Source organism: Lissotriton vulgaris, chromosome 2_1 (genome assembly GCF_964263255.1).
Source record: "Lissotriton vulgaris chromosome 2_1, aLisVul1.2, whole genome shotgun sequence".
Taxonomy (NCBI): Eukaryota; Metazoa; Chordata; class Amphibia; order Caudata; family Salamandridae; genus Lissotriton; species Lissotriton vulgaris.
The window spans coordinates 1,851,199,020-1,851,216,303 of record NC_141687.1 but is presented as its reverse complement, the minus strand read 5'-3'; the positions used below and the strand labels follow the sequence as shown (position 1 = coordinate 1,851,216,303).

General features: G+C 52.4%; 1 protein-coding gene across 1 annotated transcript in view; it reads right to left on the bottom strand.

Moving 5' to 3' along the window:
* Window positions 1-15,495, bottom strand: part of LOC147733405 (zinc finger MYM-type protein 1-like) — a 48,889-nt gene extending 33,394 nt beyond the window's left edge. The window contains exon 1 of the mRNA XM_086958025.1: window positions 15,197-15,495. The gene's annotated coding sequence lies outside the window, so the exon portion shown is untranslated. The remainder of the gene's footprint in view (window positions 1-15,196) is intronic.
* Window positions 15,496-17,284: the final 1,789 nt, after the last annotated feature.

Genomic DNA, 17,284 nt, shown 5'->3' with positions numbered 1-17,284 from the left:
GGTTACGGGGAGAGGTCTCCAGGGAGAGCCGTCTCCAACGACTGTACAGATAAGTAACTTCCCCCCCACAGACGGACACCACACAAGATTGAAGGTTAACGAGACTTTATATGCAATTCTTAGGTTACGTCAATATGATACAAGGAGGTCTGGACTCAGGGGTCCCCTCGGTTCTGATCTCTGGTTGAGGAAAAGGGTAGCGGGACAGTCTTAGTTACCAATGAGTTCAATAGCTCTCAATCCTCGAGCTCGGCGGGTTTGCTGATCGGGCCGTGGAGGAGCCAAGCAGGTCCCGAGATGGATGAAGGATGGTCGACGGGCCGTGGAGAAGCCAAGCAGGTCCCGATGCAGATGACGGTTACAACGGTCCGCGGCCTCGCCAGCAGATCCGGACGACGATGAAGGATGAAGGTTACGACGGCTGTGGCAGCGCCAACAGGCAGGATGATGGTGCACAGGACAGAGCTACGGCAGCGCCAGTAGTCCGTCCAGGATGAGTTCTTCTTTCGTCTCTCGACTCCAAGATACAACTGCCTTCCTGCTCTGGAGCTGCCCCAGTTATAGGGCTGGCGTGCTTTGATGTCCGGACCCTCGCACTTGGAGGTCGGGAGGTCCGGGATGAGGGAGTCCAGACACCCAGCAGGGGGGTGGAGCCAGCGCCCGGGGAGGCGATGGGCGAGCGGCACTGGCCGGGGGAGAACCATCGACACCTCTTCCTCCCATTGACTGGCCAAGTAGCTCGCTCACCTCCTGGGTGGAGGGTGGTGCCGGAATGTCTGAGGCCGGGCTAGGCCCAGGGTTGAGGTCGATCGGGGGCCAGGCTGCCTCGTGGCGAAGTGTCCAAGATGGCGGCCCCGGCTGGGCGCATGGGTCGGCAGTGGATCGGACCCACGAGGTTATCATGCTCGAGGGCAGGTGTCCCTGAGGGGACGTAGGACGTGCAATGGTGGTGTGTGGTGCTTGCGTGACTGGCTCGGGCCTGGTCGAGCCGGGGGAGAGCGGCCCGTCATGTGGCCTGTCCAACATGCGTCCCCCCCAGCTGAAGGCGGGGAGAGTTACCCATCCTCTTGGGGACTCTCTTCGTCGAGGCGGAAAAACCGGGACAGGCCATCCGCGTTGGCGTGGTCGGACCCAGGCCGGTGTTCAACGGTAAAGTCCATACCTTGCAAGGAGATGGACCAGCGTAGCAGCTTTGGGTTTTCCCCCCGCATATGCATCAACCACTGCAGGGGTCGGTGGTCAGTCTGCACCCGAAAGTGGGTGCCAAAAAGGTAGGGTCGGAGCTTCTTGAGGGCCCATACCACAGCGAAGGCTTCCCTCTCTATGGTGCTCCAGCGTTGTTCCCGTGGCAGGAGTCTCCGGCTGATGAAGGCCACCGGTTGATCAAGGCCTTCGGTGTTCACCTGGGACAGGACCGCCCCAATGCCCTGGTCGGAGGCGTCCGTCTGGACGACGAACTCTCGGCTGTAGTCTGGGGCCTGGAGCACAGGAGCGGAACACATGGCGGCCTTTAGCTGTTCGAATGCCGCTTGACACTCTGGGGTCCAGTTCACCTTCTTGGGCTGATTTTTTGACGTGAGTTCGGTGAGAGGCCCCACGATGGTACCATAGTCTTTCACGAACCTTCGGTAGTAGCCCGTGAGGCCCAGGAAGGCTCGTATCTCAGTTTGAGTGATAGGGGGTTGCCAGTTCTGGATGGCGGCAATTTTCAGTTGTAGAGGGGCCACTAGACCGCTTCCCACCTGGTGTCCGAGGTAGGTCACCGACCCTTGTCCAATTTGACATTTGCTGGCCTTGATCGTGAGGCCAGCTCGCTGAAGGGCTTGCAACACTGCTTGGAGGTGGTGGAGGTGCTCGGTCCAATGGTGGCTGTACACAGCGATGTCGTCCAGGTAGGCGGCGCTGAACTCTTCGAGCCCCGCCAGGACCTGATTGACGAGCCGTTGGAACGTCGCTGGGGCATTTTTCATGCCGAAGGGCATGACCGTGAAATGATAGTGGCCATCGGGGGTGGAGAAGGCAGAACGTTCTTGTGCTCGGGGTGTGAGGCCGATCTGCCAATAGCCCGCCGTTAGGTCGAAGATGCTGAGGTAGCGGGCAGCGCCCATTCGGTCGACCAGTTCATCTGCCCGGGGGATGGGGTGTGCGTCCGTTCTGGTGACTTCATTCAGGCCCCGGTAGTCGACACAGAACCGGAGTTCGGGTGTGGTTCCGGGGGCGGCTGCTTTGGGGACCAGTACGACCGGGCTGGCCCATGGACTGTCGGAGGGCTCGATGACCCCGAGCGTGAGCATCTTGGCTACTTCCGCCTGGATGCAGGCCCGTACCCGATCAGGTACGCGGTAGGCCCGGTGGCGGATAGGAGGGCTGTCTCCGGTGTCCACATCGTGCACACACCAGGAAGTGACACCTGGGGTGAGGGAGAACAGGCTGGCAAATCGTGATAGGAGGGCTTGGCACTCTTGGCGTTGTTCCTGGGTGAGGGTCTCCGAGAGTCGGACCCCATCCACGGAGCCGTCTTGCTCCTGGGTCCGCAAGAGGTCAGGGAGAGGCTCGGAGTCGTCCTCAACCCCGTTGTCTGTGGCCATCAAGAGGCTGAGTTCTGTTCGTGCAAAGTGGGGTTTCAGTCTGTTGGTGTGGAGGACTCGGAGCGGATTCCGGGCGGACTCCATATCGATCAGATAGGTGGCAGGACCCTTGCGCTCGATTACCTTGAAGGGTCCCGTCCATTTGTCTTGGAGAGCGCACGGTTCTGTGGGGGACATTACCCAGACCTGTTGCCCCGGCTCGAATTCAATAGATGAGGCGTTCTGGTCATACCATTTCTTCATGTCCTCTTGACTGGCCTCTAGGTTGGCTTTTGCTAGGTCTCTGAACCGCTGGGACTGGTTGCGGAGGGTGAGGAGGTACCGGAAGACATCTGGAGGACTCTTGGCCGGAGGCATCTCCCAGCCTTCTTTGATCAGGCTGAGTGGTCCCCGTACTGGGTGCCCATAGAGCAGCTCGAATGGGCTGAAGCCTAGGGACTTCTGTGGGACCTCCCGGTAGGCGAAGAGGAGGCACGGCAGCAGCACGTCCCACTGGCGACGGAGGGGTTCTTCCAATCCCCCGATCATCCCTTTTAGTGTGCGATTGAACCGCTCAACAAGTCCGTTTCCTTGGGGGTGATAGGGGGTCGTGAAGCGGTAGGTGACCCCACACTGTTGCCAGAGGGACTTCATATATTTGGAAATAAAGTTCGTGCCTCTGTCACTGACGACTTCTCGGGGGAACCCCACACGGGAGAAGATCCCCATCAGGGCCCTGCCGACCACTGGGGCTGTCACGGTCCGGAGAGGAATAGCCTCAGGGTAGCGGGTGGCGTGGTCCACTAGTACTAGGATGAAACGATGGCCTTGTCTTGTACGCGGGTCTAGGGGTCCCACAATGTCTATTCCGACCCTCTCAAATGGGGTCGTGACTACGGGAAAGGGTTGCAGGGGGGCCTTTAACTTGCGGCCGCTCTTCCCACTAGCTTGGCACGTGGGGCAAGATCGGCAATGCTGGTGCACATCGTTTCTCATTTTTGGCCAGAAGAAGTGGGTCACTAGGCGGCTGTAGGTTTTATCTTGTCCCAGGTGCCCTGCCAGGGGGACATCGTGGGCCAGATTTAGCAGGAAGTCTCTGAAGCGGAGGGGCACCACTAGTACTCGGTTGGCCCCCAGCTCGGCGATTCGTTGCTCGCTGTACAATAGGTCATTGTCCCAGTAGACCCAATGAGTTCCGGAGGTATCCCCTGCGCTTTGGGCGAGCGCTTGTTGTCGGAGTCCCTCAAGGGAGGGACAGGTCTTCTGCTCCTGACGAAATTGTTCTTGTGTGGGTCCCCCTTCTTGAGCCCACTGGTCAAGATTAGCAAGGTCGGAAGGTTGAGCAGGTTCGAGGGGGATGTCCTGGTCGGGGGTCTCGGCGGGGGCGACCGGAGGCGGAGGCGCCGGCCATTCTGGTTCTTCCGGGTGATGGTTGGCACGGGCGGCCATGGACCGGGTGGTGACACACGCCCAGTCTGGGACGCCCAACATCCCCAAGTGTTCTTTTCGCTCCACGGCTGCCCACGGGGAGCTTTCCAGGTCATTTCCGAGGAGGCAGTCCACGGGGGCGTCGTCTCGGACCGTTACTTTCAACATGCCGGAGACCCCTCCCCACTCAAAGGGGACGCAGGCCATCCGACACAGACTCTCCGAGTTGTCGGCTGATCGCACAGGGCAGAGAATGTTCGGTAGATATTGTTCTGGGGTCACCAGGTGGCAGCGGACGGCTGTCACACTAGCCCCGGTGTCTCGAAGGGCTTCGGCCCGCTGTCCATTGATGCTCACCCATTGGCTGTACTTCTGGGTGTTAGCGGGTAGGGGGACCCGCGGGACCATGTCTCTTCCCCCTAAGCACGCGAGAGTCATGGCGGCTGGCTCCCACTCTTGATACTCTTGCTCGCCTGTTTCTTGTTCCTCGGAGATCTGTTCTTCCCCTAGTGCCGCGGCGGCCACCTGGCGGGGTCTTGGACTCTGATACTGCGGGCAGCTTGGGTCGTTTGCATAGTGGCCGACTCGTTGGCATCGGTGACATGTAACATTGGCTCTGTATCCCGGTCGCGCCGGGGTGCTGCCCCGGTTGGCCGGGGGGGTGGTGCTGGTAGCGGGGGCGGCCGGAGTATTGTCTCTTCCTCGTCCTTGGCCCCCTCCTCCTCCTCTGGGTCGGTAGTGACCATTGTTGTTCCTGTTCTGCTCGTAGGACCCATTCCGGCCCACTCGGGTGATCTCCCACCGGTCAGCTTCAGCTGCGAGCTGCCGGGGATCGGTTAGCTTGCTGTCGAGGAGGTGTTGGCGTAGTTCAATGAAGCAATTGTTGGACAGATGCTCCCATACCATCAGATTGAACAACTGCTCGTAGGTCGTGACGTTGTTCCCTCTGATCCAGCCTTCGAAGGCTCGGCTAAAGTACGTTACATAGTCCACCCAAGTTGTACCTGGAATGCGTGTGCAGTCTCGGAACCTCTGACGGTACATCTCGGGCGTGAGGCCATAGCGAGTGAGGAGGGCCGCTTTCATATGGTCGTAGGAGGTCATCTGGTGGTCTGGGAGCTGTAACAGAGTATCGCGGCCCTCATTGAGGAATTTGCCCCATAGGCCGGCTCCCCAGTCGGCTCTATCGATCCGGTGCGCAGTCATCGCGATTTCATATGCCTTAAACCATTGCTGGATGTCGTCTTCTCGAAAATATTCTCGGACCACATCCTTGGGGATGTGCACTTTTTTGTCCGTGGTCCCTGGGGTGGACGGTCTGTCGGGCACCCCTAATTCTTTATTCTGTTTGCGCAGGTTGATCTCGGCTAGGTTCCGCTCGTGCTCGTACGTTAGTCTTTTTTCCTCGAGCTCCCTTTGCCTCTGTTTCTCCTCTCTTTCTTCTCGGAGGCGAAGGTGCTCTAAGTTTATTTTTTGCTCGGCCAATTTGAGTTCTACGTCCATCTTGAGTCGGGCCATTTCGAGTTCGTGTAGTCGGGCTTTTTCTCTTTCTTGGATCTCGTCTTGCGAGAGACCCGTTCTTTGCTCTTCAGGGGCCGTGTTGGTCTTTTTCGCGGTGCTTTGCTCAGGGGTTTCGACATCCCCGGTTTCTGCCCAAGATTCTAGGGCATGCTTAAAATCGTCCTTGGTGCTTAGTCCGGTGGTAGCGATACCTAGTTCGATGCAGAACTGCTTTAGTTCACGATGGCTGTATTCCTCTAGTTTTTCCATTTGGAACTTCTCAGTTGCTCCGCTCTCTTTAGTCGACATTGTTGTTCGTTGTGGGGTGAGCTACTCTCTGTACGTTATGCGGTGATTCGGATCGCGCCGCTGGCCACCAATGTTAGACGGACCGGGAGGGTCGGCCGAGGTTACGGGGAGAGGTCTCCAGGGAGAGCCGTCTCCAACGACTGTACAGATAAGTAACTTCCCCCCCACAGACGGACACCACACAAGATTGAAGGTTAACGAGACTTTATATGCAATTCTTAGGTTACGTCAATATGATACAAGGAGGTCTGGACTCAGGGGTCCCCTCGGTTCTGATCTCTGGTTGAGGAAAAGGGTAGCGGGACAGTCTTAGTTACCAATGAGTTCAATAGCTCTCAATCCTCGAGCTCGGCGGGTTTGCTGATCGGGCCGTGGAGGAGCCAAGCAGGTCCCGAGATGGATGAAGGATGGTCGACGGGCCGTGGAGAAGCCAAGCAGGTCCCGATGCAGATGACGGTTACAACGGTCCGCGGCCTCGCCAGCAGATCCGGACGACGATGAAGGATGAAGGTTACGACGGCTGTGGCAGCGCCAACAGGCAGGATGATGGTGCACAGGACAGAGCTACGGCAGCGCCAGTAGTCCGTCCAGGATGAGTTCTTCTTTCGTCTCTCGACTCCAAGATACAACTGCCTTCCTGCTCTGGAGCTGCCCCAGTTATAGGGCTGGCGTGCTTTGATGTCCGGACCCTCGCACTTGGAGGTCGGGAGGTCCGGGATGAGGGAGTCCAGACACCCAGCAGGGGGGTGGAGCCAGCGCCCGGGGAGGCGATGGGCGAGCGGCACTGGCCGGGGGAGAACCATCGACACCTCTTCCTCCCATTGACTGGCCAAGTAGCTCGCTCACCTCCTGGGTGGAGGGTGGTGCCGGAATGTCTGAGGCCGGGCTAGGCCCAGGGTTGAGGTCGATCGGGGGCCAGGCTGCCTCGTGGCGAAGTGTCCAAGATGGCGGCCCCGGCTGGGCGCATGGGTCGGCAGTGGATCGGACCCACGAGGTTATCATGCTCGAGGGCAGGTGTCCCTGAGGGGACGTAGGACGTGCAATGGTGGTGTGTGGTGCTTGCGTGACTGGCTCGGGCCTGGTCGAGCCGGGGGAGAGCGGCCCGTCATGTGGCCTGTCCAACAGTGATGGACCCTCGTGGCAAGGCCTTTGCTGCAGCACTATGATTATTAGCACTCCAGGGAATCCCTTACTCACAAGCGAGCTCCAACCAGTTAATAAGGTCAGCCGAGTCAATGATCCCGCCCTACATAAAAGCACGTGTATGAGGTCGCAAGGCGCAACCTCAGTGCAATGAAATTATGCTCTTGTTCTTTTTGCACCTTATCCTCCCATTCTAAAACCACCACATTCTCAAGTGATAGCACACCGAAACCTGTGGTGGATGAAATAGCCGCATATTTTCAGCGTGACCAGTCTGTACGAAGAGTGATGAGAGAGGTGAAAAACGAGATTAGCAAATGAGACTTGCAAAGCTAAGCACCGAAGACTGAATAAACAAAGAATCCTGGTGTTGATTCCACCATTCCACAACCTCGAAGTACTCAAGAACCCCTCTGGAAGCATCCAACTGGAATACCCCTCTCAAGGGGCCCACTGAGAGCATTCCTCTTACAACAATCAGCCGTGATCTTCAATGACAAGTACTAAACTGTGGTACTCCACCTTGTTCGTCTTGTGAAACCTATACCAAAACTTGTCTTAATGGCAGATCAGATTTTTGCTAGGAGGGACAGCGGAGGCAACATTTCAGAGTAACTTAGGAGCATTCACCTGTGAATGGTCTAAACGCTAACACCAGACACAGCACCGAGTCTTTTTACAAAGATCCCATTTCTGTTCAGCCCAAGGTCAATGGTTTCTTTCCCTTATAAAACAGACTGCATTAAAGCTAGGAAGCAGAGTGTAATCGTGCAGTTCCAGGCAAGCTTCAACCTATCGTACAGCTGCCGAGTGGTGCTGTGGTGCTGCTGAGTGGTGCTGCCGAGTGGTGCTGTGGTGCTGCTGAGTGGTGCTTCTGTGGTGGTGCTGAGTTGCGCTGCCGAGTGATGCTGTGGTTGCGCTGCCGAGTGATGCTGTGGTTGCGCTGCCGAGTGATGCTGTGGTGGTGCTGCTGAGGTGGTGGTGGTGGTGCTGCTGAGGTGGTGGTGGTGGTGCTGCTGAGGTGGTGGTGGTGCTGCTGAGGTGGTGGTGCTGCTGCTGAGGTGGTGGTGCTGCTGCTGAGGTGGTGGTGGTGCTGCTGAGGTGGTGGTGGTGCTGCTGAGGTGGTGGTGGTGCTGCTGAGGTGGTGGTGGTGCTGCTGAGGTGGTGGTGGTGCTGCTGAGGTGGTGGTGGTGCTGCTGAGGTGGTGGTGCTGCTGCTGAGGTGGTGGTGCTGCTGAGGTGTAATCGTGCAGTTCCAGGCAAGCTTCAACCTATCGTACAGCTGCTGAGTGGTGCTGTGGTGCTGCTGAGTGGTGCTGTGGTGCTGCTGAGTGGTGCTGTGGTGCTGCTGAGTGGTGCTTCTGTGGTGGTGCTGAGTTGCGCTGCCGAGTGATGCTGTGGTTGTGCTGCCGAGTGATGCTGTGGTGGTGCTGCTGAGGTGGTGGTGGTGCTGCTGAGGTGGTGGTGGTGCTGCTGAGGTGGTGGTGGTGGTGCTGCTGAGGTGGTGGTGGTGCTGCTGAGGTGGTGAACATCGATAAACTAATGACAAATTCTGAACAAACAGCCTCCCCGTGAGAGAAACCTGTCGCTAGACTAACAGCAATCTATTCCCAAGGTACACCCCACGGACAAAACGACAAAGTCTCAGGCGTCAGCTACGGCGAGCTCACCTCCTCTGTTTAAATGTTCCCTGGTGTATCCTGGTCCAGAACGGAAGAGACAGTGTTGGGAGAAGTGTCCGTTTAAATACCCTGTCTAATTAGAAAAGTCAACACACCTGTGTACCCTTCAACTTTCCATGATAAAGAGTGAGCACATATTTATGTATTAGAGAGCGAGTTTTTAGCCATACTGCCAAAATTATATGCCTCCTATATTGCATATGGAGAAAATAAGCTGGTAGCACATACAAATTCTGTATTTGCAATACCCGAAAGTAATTAATAACAAATACTGGAATCATCCGTGAATCAGGCTTATACCCGGCGCGAACACCACAAGACTCTTGCTCTAAGGCACGCTGCAAAAGCAATCGTGCTACACGCACGTGTAATCAAGAGCTAAGAAATCAACTATAAGGCTTCCGTATTGGTAAAGTGTCAACACATGTTTTAAACATATCTCTGGGGTGCTGGGCCATTTTCTCAAACGTCACTGCCAAAGTTTCTGCTTGGTATGTTCCATATAGAGATCATCAACTAATAGCATGTGCAGATTCTATATTTACAAAACCCAACAATAATTGTTAAAAACCAGATACTGCAATCATTTGTAAGTCAAGCTATATGACCGGAACGAAAACCATAAGTCTCTACGTCACAGACTCGCTGCCAAAGCAATCGTGCTACACGCACGTGTAATCATAAATGATGAAATCAAGTGTAAGATATAAAGATTTCGTATTAACAGAATGTCAAACTTGTTTTAAAAAAATCTCTGGCGTGTTGCTAATATGAACCATTAGTTATTATATATGGAACTAAGTAAATGAGCAATGAGGGTGATACTAGTAAAACAAGTTTAAACAAGGGAGCGCTGGGAGGGGGGCTGGGCACGAACTGAAGTGCTCTGGCAAGAAGCATCAGAGGTGCCACGAGGAGAGCTGCGCTTAGAGCTTAGTGCCGGCACAAAAGGGATGCTGCAGGGCAGGAGTGAAGTGCACTGGCAGAGCTGCGCGCGGGTCTGCGCATTTGAGCAGTGGGGCCTACTGCAAGAAGCATCAGAGGTGCCACTGGGAGACCTGTGCTTAGACCTCCGTGCTGGCATAGCAGGGACGCTGCAGGACAGGAGAGAGGTGCATTTAATGGGCCAAGACATTTCTGCTACTGAAATAGCAGGCGATGCTGCAGGGCAGTGCTGATGTAACCTGGAAGAGCTGTGCTTGGAAGTCCGTGCTAAAACAGCAGGGGCGCTGCAGATTGTGGTGCACGGGCAGAGATGGGTGTGGGTGTCAGCACTGGCACAGCTGGGCTAGTTCCGAGGTGCATTGGCAGAGCTGCGTGCGGTTTGTGGACTTTGAAATGGTGAGACTGATAAGCATAATGTCAGACGAAAGGAAGAAAGATGCTGTCTTCAATATCACTAGTGGTAGCAACTTAAGTTATTAAAAACGTAGAGAACTCTGATGTGATGGGCTGCGAGCGGCTGGGAAACTGAAAGTCGGGTTGAAGCAACAGATATCTGAATTAAACAAAATGTGCGGCCGGCCATGAATAATTAGGGGAGGAGAAGCCCTTTGGGAAACTGAAAGTACGGCCGGCCTGCGGCCGGCCATGAATAATTAGGGGAGGAAAAGCCCTTTGATGTGCTGGGCTGGCCGTGAATGCACGTGCTTGTTTGCTCATGTGAACTTCAAGAAAACCGCAGCAGAAAGCCCTTGGTTTGACGATGATTTTGGCTACATGAATTCTCGCTCCCTCAATGCGCTTGCGCGCATTGTAGGTCACAAGACCTAACAAGCAGAAAGCACTCAACGAACCTACCTTGAATGGACCATCAAGCAGTTCTGCGAGGAGGGAAGCAGCAGTCATAATGGCCAGTGGCGTCACTAGGGGGGTGCGGACCGCACCGGGTGTCACCCCATCTGGGGGTGACACCAATCTAGTTAGTTAGCCTGGCCACTAGCTGTTGAAGCGCACACCACCCTGCGCCACGCACTGTGCACTGCACCTCACCTGACCAGAGATCATGTATGTGAATGATCGTCACTGGTGGTGCGATGCGGATGCGCGCGGCGTGGCGTACACACAAGCTGGCACTGAATTGAGTGAGTGCAGAGACGAGAACAACTGCACATCGTCAGTAGTACCCACTGGGGGGGTCCGTTCCAACTGAGAGGTAGAGGCAGCGGGCGGCAGGTGCACCGGAATCACGTGCTCGGCTGGCTGGCACAGGCAGCACTAGTCAGAGCGCACCTTCAGTCTGTTACAGTGGGGCTCAAATTATATCATCTATGTTCTGTCCCCTGCCAGTAAATAATGATTTCTGACCCGGAGGGCCGGTCGAGGGATGGTGCTGGAGCCTGTGTCTGACGGGAGTACAGGCAGAGTGAGGCTGCTGCTCATCGCAGCTGGACAGGTCTCTGCAGTACTAATGGGCCCCTTTTCGGTCTTGGTATGCAGACTCAAGCCTTAAAAAAATGGAGTAAAGTCAAGACAACACCCTCAGAGAATCAAAGAGCAGCAGGACCACTAATGTCAGTCATGCACAACAATTAAAAGTGCGGTCGTGACCAGTAAAAAACAGACCGGAGCAGGTGCCTCTGTGGAAGGAAGGTAGGCCCAAGAGAAGCAGGGAGTACAGAGGGTTGCTGGGATTTTTGGAACAGTTGAACTTAACCTGCGCAAGCTAAGGCTGAGTAAGAGCAGGTGCGTAGCCCTGTTTGCCAAAACATTTTCATTTTTCATAACGGATATTTAAAGGCAAGGTGACATTTTTCACAACTGTGTGAAAATGGCGCTTCATCTGTATTTGCAATTTGTAAAATGAATCCAAATTAACGTTTTCAGATCAAAACAAACAGTGCAACCTGGTGAGAGAGAGATGAGAGGGCTAGAGAGAGCGCATGAGAGAGGAGAGGGATAAAAAGAGGCAGAGACAGGAGAGGGATAAAAAAAGACAGGAGAGGGATAAAAGGATAGAGAGAGTGTGCAAGAGGGGGGATGGATAAAGACAGGAGAGGGCTAGAGAGTGAGTGTGAGAGAGGAGAGGGATAAAACTAGACAGCGAGAGGAGGGGGATAAAAGGATAGAGAGGAGAGGGATAGAGAGAGAGTGTGCGAGAGGGGGAGAGGGATAAAAAGAGACAGGAGAGGGATAAAAGGGTAGAGAGTGTGTGCAAGAGGGGGGATGGATAAAGACAGGAGAGGGCTAGAGAGTGAGTGTGAGAGAGGAGAGGGATAAAACTAGACAGCGAGAGGAGGGGGATAAAAGGATAGAGAGGAGAGGGATAGAGAGAGAGTGTGCGAGAGGGGGAGAGGGATAAAAAGAGACAGGAGAGGGATAAAAGGGTAGAGAGTGTGTGCAAGAGGGGGGATGGATAAAGACAGGAGAGGGCTAGAGAGTGAGTGTGAGAGAGGAGAGGGATAAAACTAGACAGCGAGAGGAGGGGGATAAAAGGATAGAGAGGAGAGGGATAGAGAGAGAGTGTGCGAGAGGGATAAAAAGAGACAGGAGAGGGATAAAAGGATAGAGAGGAGAGGCATAAAAGGATAGAGAGGAGAGGGATAGAGAGAGCGTGCGAGAGGGGGAGAGGGATAAAAAGAGACAGGAGAGGGATAAAAGGATAGAGAGGAGAGGCATAAAAGGATAGAGAGGAGAGGGATAGAGAGAGAGCGTGCGAGAGGGGGAGAGGGATAAAAAGAGACAGGAGAGGGATAAAAGGATAGAGAGGAGAGGGATAGAGAGAGTGAGCATGCGAGAGAGGGATAATGACAGGAGAGGGATAGAGAGCGAGCGCTTGAGAGAGAGGAGAGGGATAAAAAGAGACAGAGGAGAGGGATAAAAAGAGACAGGAGAGGGATAAAAGGATTGGAGAGGGATGAAAGGATAGAGAGGAGAGGGAAAGAGAGATCATGCGAGGGGAGAGGGGAATAAAGACAGAGCAGAGGTCTAGAGAGTGAGCGCGTGAGAGAGGAGAGGGATAAAAGGATAGAGAGGCGAGGGATAGCGAGAGAGAGTGTGCGAGAGGGAAGAGGAATAAAAAGAGGAGAAGGATAAAGAGAGGAGAGGAATAAAGAAAGAGCGATAAAGAGAGGGAGAGAGCGAGGGGCAGGGATAAAGACAGAAGACGGATAGAGAGCGTGTGAGAGAGAGAGGAGAAGGATAAAAAGAGAGAGAGAGGAGTGGGATAGATAGAGCGAGAGCATCGTGGTCACACACAGAGGAAAGCTTGCATTGTGAGATATAGTTGCCGTAGTAGTTTATTCAAAAGTTTATTCAAAAGACTGACGTGTTTCAATTGGAGCATTGTTGCAATCATTAGAAGAGAAACGAGAAATCGGAAAGTGAAATGGCCCCAAAAAGGGAAGAGGGAAGGGGGTGTGCTCAAAGGCTGTGTGAAAGATTTTAAAGATAGTACACAGACTTAAACATAATGTACATAAATCCAACGTCGACGCCTCTTTACTTTGGGACATCCGGCACATCTCCTGTATTCGATTGAACTATACATGTGACCGTGGAATGTCCTTATTTGAAATACCTGCCCAATGCTTGCCTTAATTGATGTAGGCCGTTTTGGTTTTTTGGAATAATTCCTAATTCCTTGTTGATTCTTGGATTTATGTACATTATGTTTAAGTCTGTGTACTATCTTTAAAATCTTTCACACAGCCTTTGAGCACACCCCCTTCCCTCTTCCCTTTTTGGGGCCATTTCACTTTCCGATTTCTCGTTTCTCTTCTAATGATTGCAACAATGCTTTAAAAATCGTTATCATGTGTTGTTGAATAAATGACAAAATTTTTTCCTTTTTGAATACCATCTTAGTCTCTTCAATTTTTTTATTTGTTTTTGTTTGTTTATAAATAATTCCTCCTCACGGGGACCCCTCTATACATTTACCACATAACGCCCAGGTCCCCGCGATTGCATGGGTTCTACCCCCCTTTGTAATGTGTTTCAATTGGAAGCAGGCAGAGGGTGAGATGGTGCAGGCAGAGGGTGAGATGGTGCAGGCAGAGGGTGAGATGGTGCAGGTGGAGGGGAGATGGTGCAGGCAGAGGGGACATGGTGCAGGCAGAGGGGACATGGTCCATCCGGTAAGTTGTGAGGGGGTGACACCATGAGTTACCCGCACCGGGTGACACCAGCCCTAGTGACGCCACTGATAATGGCGAGGGAGAGCAAGCTGCAGACAGAGTCGGAGCTACGAGCAGAGATGAATCAGCAAAAAAGGAAGCTTTCCAAAAGGCCCCATAAAAGTCTGCTGTGAAACCGCAACAGAAGACTTTTGGCCTCTTGCTTTCCGCCACTGCCATGCGTGACGTCACAGAGGCGGTCAGCTAACACAAAAGAGGGCCGCTGGAGCACACCTAGTTAAGCTGCTATCTCGCATGGTCCAGTGGCCCCCTCTAATGTTTACTGAACCTCGATAAAAAAAAAAATTTAAAAAGACATTACCTGCAAGATCCACGGACCGCTGGTGGTCTGCACCTTGAGTACCACGGTCTAAATAATGCTTTATGCTTCTAGTTCCGGCCACCGTTACAGGGCTGATTGTTTTTTAAAACGCAGCACATACCCTAATTGTAAAAATGTATTTTACTGGAGCTTTCCTAACCGGACCTTAAACTACTACAAACAAATCTTGTCCATCATTACACCTCTCCATGACAGGAAGATAAAAGTATTCAGTTCTGGGCTTCAGCTAATTACATACAGCTCAGTGTAGCAAGGTAACCTTGCTTAAAATGAAACTATTCCAAAATGTCCACAAAGGATCTCCTGCAGTACCTTGGCAATCATCCCACGGGGTCTGACGAGTCCAGTAACAGTCCACGTCACCCTTCAATTCTATCTTAAAAAGCCAAGTTATATTATGAGAAAATAAGGAATAAGCTGGTTACCGAGTTTTGAATATAGATAACGTTTATTCATCCTTACAAAAATGTTTTTTTCCTTCTACGGATGGTATTCCTAGTTTGTCTTGCATTCGAGGCAGCACTTTTCGCCTACCAAAAAAAGAATGGGTCCTTGGGATACATAACTAGGGTTGTGTAAAACGCTCCAATACCTTAGGGTAGAGTTCCCGCTATATAAATCTGCACATCAAAAAAACAAGCTACCACCTGGAATATGTGCATACATGCCCAATACAGGCTGGAGACTCACGATTTCTGAAACCCAAATGACTTTATTGTGGCCGTTCCCTGCCGGAAACTGCCTTTACGTTAGTGTAAGAAAAATTTTCTCCAGATTATCTCCCACCTTCCCCTTCTAAAATGTTGGCATGTAGTATGTATGTGGGGGGTGGGGGGGTATGCTTTCTCCAAATATTCTAGAGCGAAAGTTAGAATCGTGAATTTAATCTTTCACTTCACACAACCCTTCTAAAACAGTGTGGTGAATACGGCAAGTATGCTGTGCCTCTTGACTTGGATTGGAGGGATATTTTAAGCAAAATCATAAACATCATATCTCTTGTAACAGCAAAATTCTACTCAGTTCTGCTGTACAATAACGTATAATACGTATAATTTAAACTTAACGGACACGTCCACGCTCATTTGGAACAAATATTTCTACTTACTGAAAAACGACGCAAAATGAAGGACCTTTATTGCCACAGGAAAAGTTTGTTCAGGCACGCGGCTCAGATCCGTGCTTGCTTGAGCGACCACTCTAAAACCAGGCCCGTAGAAGACTGGTATCCACCCAAAGACCCCGGAAGCAGTTCACAACTACAAGATAGACACTACCTTGCGCATGCGCGTACTGCAATGCTTGGCGTGGGAATGGCGCAGTGTGTCCTGGGATTGTTCTAGCTGCTAGCAGGAAAGAGAAGGCACGGGTCCTTGCTGGAAGGAGTGGAGCCTCACACTGAATGTCGCGCATGCGCGGTATAATATCACTTCGGGAACTTGAATAGCACCCTATTCCCGAACTGACCCCATCAAAAGACACAGGAAACCCCACACTAGAAGCCTGGAGGAGGCCCCTAACTCCTCAAGTGTACTGCGCACAGCGTCATTTATTGCAGTATTACCCTTTTACCTGTGTTTGGTACTCTGACATGCACACGTCACTTTTCTTTTGTAACACACTGTTTGCTACCTCTTACATTTTGTTTGCTTTCGATACTTGCACAAGTGCCACCATTGCCTACGTAACGTTTGTTCTTGTGTTTGAGTGGCCTCCATTTATTGCAGTATTATACCTCTATTTGTACTTTGTAGGCTTTTGTAACCTGCACACGTCACTTTTTCCTCCTGTAATGCACCGTTTGCTACCTCTTGTATTTTGTTTGCTCACAATTGTCACTTTTGCCTCATGTAATGTAACGCTTGCTTTTGTATTTTGTTCACTTGTAATGTTCTCTTGTATCAGTTCTGTTCCTATTGTGAAGCGCTCTGACACCTTCGGGTAAAGTCCGCGCTATATAAAAACGCATAAATAAATAAATCACAGAGAATTTTTCCTGGTGGGGGCGGGGGTCTAAGCAACGTGCAGGTAGGGAGGGTTCGGAGAGCTCCTGGAATCATCAAGGTGTAAAGTCGGGATCAAAGATAGAAGCAAAAACATTAGTGTGAAAGACACAACAAAAGGGTTCCGGTATACCGGATTCCGAAGTGTAGCGGGAGGGGCGGGATTGGATCAAAGGCTTCAGTGGCAGGTGGTGGGAGAAGGGGTTTAGTGGCAGGGCCATAGAATCGCTTTATGGAGGTGCCAATGACGGCCCCCGGGGGAAGTTAAGGTCACAGACTTCCCCCGGGGCACTTCGCGCAATGGCTGGAAGGACAAGGTGGGGAGGGATTAAAATAGAATTGGGGAAGACGTGGGAGCTGGGAGTGTATAAAGGTGTCAGGGGAGGAGGATCCTGCATCTTCCTGACACCTGGCAACACCGGTAGGGCTGGGGAAATGTTAGTGAGCAGAAAAGAAAAGTTGCAGGGTTTAGCAATATGCATAGTAAGCAGGCATGCTTACTATTGCTATGCCTATTCATGTAAACTGGTCTGACCACTTTCTCTTCCCCCTTCTCTCTTCAACCATCGCACTCTATAACTCTTGGACAACCTAAAAGGACTACTACCTGGTTCCATAATACCAAAAACATTGACCTCAAGCCTGTTGCATGTGCTAGAGGGAGTGGGAGGCAACCTGTACAAGAGACATTTGTTATTATTGGGACTTACGATTGCCAAGCAAGACATAGCCAGAGCCTGGAGGGACCCGCAAGCCCCGTCACTTATCGCTTGGAAGAGAGGCCTGGATTTCTGTATGGGGATGGAGAGGCCTATCTTTCTTGCCCGTGGTTGCCCCAGTAAACATTACAAGATTTGGAAAAGGTGGGCTGACTACAGGGGTCTCTGGCTAGAGCCCCCGATGGAGCAAGATCCGGAATTGGAAGTATGAGTGAACTCTGCTGTAGGCTGTGTGTGCGTGAGTGGCTGGATCGATCAAATGCCGTGCAGGGGGGGAGGGATCCGGGTGGGATGGGATTGGGGCTGGTGGGGGGGCTCGGGGGGAAGGGTGGGGGGACTTGTTAACTGCATTGATCCCATTGTTCTGACTACAAAAGTAATGATGGATTGCGTTATTTTATATGTGTATTGATACAGATACCTCTGGGGTACAGAGCTCCGCGGCTGTCTATGTGATCTGTCAATAAAAATCTG